Source organism: Tamandua tetradactyla, chromosome 26 (genome assembly GCF_023851605.1).
Source record: "Tamandua tetradactyla isolate mTamTet1 chromosome 26, mTamTet1.pri, whole genome shotgun sequence".
Classification (NCBI taxonomy): Eukaryota; Metazoa; Chordata; class Mammalia; order Pilosa; family Myrmecophagidae; genus Tamandua; species Tamandua tetradactyla.
Window position 1 is genome coordinate 32,481,337 of NC_135352.1, and position 4,310 is coordinate 32,485,646.

The following is a 4,310-nucleotide window of genomic DNA, read 5'->3' on the forward strand; positions in this document are numbered from 1 at the left end:
TAAGATATTAAATCAAGGAGGGTTTATGGCAAAAAAAAAAATGGTTTCTTTTCTATACTGGTGGAACAATTCCTATTGTTGGGTTTTCCTCAAAGTGCCTCTTCTCATTCTCATTTGAAATTTTACATGCATTCCCATGTTTAGGTGCCAAACAAAATAAAACAGGTAGGCTTACTCAGTGTCTATTCAAATCAAGTCCAAGGGAAACCCATTCCTCTATAAATAAATAAAACACCTATCAAATCTAAATTCAAAGGAAACTAAATACACTTTTCTTCATTCTAGCAGTATTCAAATGTCATCATCAATGAGATAAAATCTGCCTTCTTTACAGTCATTAAGTTTTTCTACATATTGTACACAGGCATAGTTTCATTACAGCCTGTTAAATAATGGCACAAAAGTTCAAATAAGGGCTCTGAAATAAAAAATAAAATAAAACAAGTTCTTGGTTCTAGTCTCAGCTCACTTCTTATCAGTTCTATGATTTTGGGAGAGTTAATTAACCTCACTTTTTTCTCATTTCTAATAAAAGCAGGGTTGCCAGATTTAACAAAAAAAAACTACGACCTAAAATAAGATGTTATTCAGAGTTCAGAGATGCATGTAAAGCACTCAGCAGAATGCCAGGCAAATACTAAACACTAATATAGAGTTGGATATTATCATTGTTAATATATTGTTTAAATAAGCTAATGTTCAAGCCAGGTCCTCCCCACATTTTCCTCCATTTCCACTTTGTGGAACTTGAGATTCAGTGGTAAAAAGGAATTGCATGAAATTACCTGTGTGAATACAAAAATGTCCCTACATCTTGACAGTGATAAAATACACTTTTAAAAGTTTATTCAAATAAATTCAGGTTGAAGAGTCTAAGTAATAGGCCTCAAATGCCTGTGCTATACTTAGACAAATTTGAAATAACATAAAAAAATAGAAAAATGTTACAAACTATTCCTACTTCACTGTTCATATTTTTAAGTATATTTGAGAGATGTATTTTGCTTAGCAAATGCTGCATACTTAGTTTTTGAACTAGACCAGAACTGTGTTTTCTGTGTCATTTTCCATCTGAACAGTGTTACTTGAAATTTTCAGACTCCATTATGGTGAATAAAGAATGAACACTTTTCACTTCTTTTCCAGAGGAAATTTTATTTTTATGAACTAATAGAACAGAAGCAAACACGGTACGGCAAGACCATTTCAAAAACGACGTTTTTCACTCGTCCACTAAAGGCAGCTAGTTTGCAAAAACCGATCGTTCCTTTTTAAAGCTGATTTCTATCATCTCGGTTCGTTTCCTTAATTTGTTGCTTATTTTCACCTCGCACCACTTCCATAAAGAAAAAATAGTATCTTCTGTGGTATCTTCAACTAGGACTACCTTTTCAGTGGCACCCACAGTGCTATGAAGAAAGGGACGTAAGAATTGCCTCACGAGTGCTATACATGCATTTTACCCCAAACTGAAGGAAGCCACGCTCTGAGAAATGAGGAGGAAGGCAACTAACACTTACTTTTCCACCTGAGTAAAGAGCAGGAGCTTGGAAATGTGGGAGCTAGCCTAAAAAACAAATTTCTAAACCAGCATCTCTTTTCCCCCCATTTCAGCGTTGTATATATAAAATTATATATAATTTTTTCCAGTAACACTAATTCAATCCAACATTTCCTCCTTTTAACCAAATTCTATAGCAACATCTTTACTTTATAAAGCTGCCCTGTCATTTAAGACAACTGTAATAGAGATGCCACAAGATGGTGAACCCTTTCCATGAAGTATGATTTTATGCACCCCCCTGCCATATGGGAAATGAAACATATTAATTTGGTTCAAGTTGAAATTCTGAAAGTTGGCCCTTTGTTTTGGCTTTAAAATTATTCACACTTGTTAACTATTTTCAACAAATATAGTTACTATATTTGACTAGGTTTGCTTTTTTTGAGATAAAGAAAAAACTATCAACTAGTTTTTTTTTAAGTAACTATTTATATCTAAGATAACAATATCTTCAAATCTCTATTAGTTCATGTTTCTCTCATGAGTTCTCTCTTTAATGCTTATTTTATTTTTCTCTCAGACTTTGACCTACACTGGAGAGAGAAGCACAGGTATGTGGGGAGGTTTTCTCCAAGCATGAGAAAATTAAAATGTCCTGATAGACTGTATCACTAATTCTTGGTCCAGGAAGTACCTTCCATAATTTCACGCTCAAGGTGAAAAATGCACCCCTAGATACCCTACGTATCCTTTTATTACTCCATTGTGTTTCTATCCTCATGAATATATTTAATTGCCTTTAGAACTTACTGAGGCAATCAGACAGAAGAGCTCATTCCCGCCTGCATACGACTATTGGAAGTATCAACCCGAAGTGCGGCGCCCATCCTATCTTGGGCACAATTCTCCTTTGGCTTTCCCTTGCTGCTAGGATAAAATATTTTGTTTTTCTGCCTTTCACAGTGGGTTGCTATATAAAAAAATAAAGCAGTGGCCTGTGAGGTGAGCAAGTTCACATTTAGTCTGGGCTAAGGCTAACTTTGCTTGTACTTTTGAGCCAATCATCAGTTCCCTGGGTGCTGGATGTCGCTTACTAAAACCTGGGTGATCAGAAGCAGAGACCTCAAACCCCCTTTCATGAACTTTCTAACCTCCAGTCACCCATTTCCATCACAAAGTCAATCTGGTAACCACTTCCTCAATAGCCACTCTTTATTCTACCATATTTTAACTGACTATTCTGCCCAAGTAACTTTCCCTCCACCTATTCTTTGCCCAGCCACAACTGAAAAGCTACCTCAACTATTACTACCTCCTCAAAGCCTCCCCTCACCCCTCCAATAGGGTATAATGTTTCCCTCCTTTCAATTCCTGTCTTTGTGTCTTCTGGCATTTGACCTAGATCCTCCTTGTATTACAATCACCTGCAAAGTTTTCTAATCCACCTTACTGAATTTTAAGCTTCCTGAAGATAGGGATTTTTCCTTATTTTTGTATCCATGCAATTTTTTTTTTAGGTTTCATATGTTAGATGCAGTATGTATTTTAATTGAAGTTCCATCTTAAGATTTTTAATTATGAAAATATTATTCATAGCTTTATTGTGAAAACTGAAAATATTCTAGAAAATTTAATACCAAAATTCAGATTTGGGAAACGGGCTGGATGTTTTCCTCTGCTTCTTTTCTCTTTCTCTTTTTACAACAGATTGCCCAAACTCAACAAGTTTTATGTGAAGTTTGTAATAGGTTTTATTTTATTTCTTTTTCACAGACAAGCTCATATCAGTGTTATTATTTACCCCATTTCAACAGGCACGGGCATTTTGTTTATGGTACATAGCCACAAACAATGCCTCATTTAAGTCTGGTTTTTCACAATACAACAAAAACATAGAATAGATTGCTGTAACACAGACCAGATCTAGTTTTATTATAAAGTAAGTGTACTTGATTCCACCCACTGTCATTCCTGGTTAAAAGTTATGACTTAAAAAGGCACACGTCTACTCTGTCAGAATAATATTGCTTTGTAACTGCAGGGTGAGACATTGCTTTCTTCATCTCAAAAACAAACACACACCTGCAGTCTCTCTCCTAAGGTTGCCACAATGCTTTTTTAAAGATGCTGGATGAAAGAGAAATGACTTGCTTATATCATTTCTGACTCAAAATTAAAACCAGGATACTAATTAAAATAAAAGCCACAATCACTTCCTATCCATTTCTCAAAACATATTCCTATAGGAAACAAGAAAATGGTAAATATGAAATTCCTTCTGTTCTCTTACTTTATGTACCATTTTTTAAAGCTCAAGAGATCCTTGGAACAAGATTTATGTTTGTCTTATTTAAGAACTTCAGAGGGTCAACTCTTCTGAAATTGAAGAAGCAAAACAAATGACTTCAGTTTCAACTGTGCTGTAGTGTTCAAGGTTTAGCCCTGAGTTAGCACTTCCCTGTTGAATTCAAATCACCTTCGTACTTTCCAATTGTCTATTTTGCCAGTTGGTGAAGAAACCATATCCCCAACCGAAACACACCTTTAAAATGTAGGAAATAAAGGAAAGCCAATTCTGTAAAATATCAAGGAAAAGGAAAGGCCCTTTAGCATGGAAATTGTATATTCCTGGTTTTGGCCCAAAGTATAAAGATTTAAAATGTCCTCATGGTATAGAGTAACATTATTCGTCAGAAGGGCATGTTAATATGGCAAAGCTATTGCTGCAAGGCATACGCTCATATGTTGCTTTGGAATTCTGCCACCACGGTGGCTGTGGGCTTCTCTGTCTTTGGCCTCAGATTTT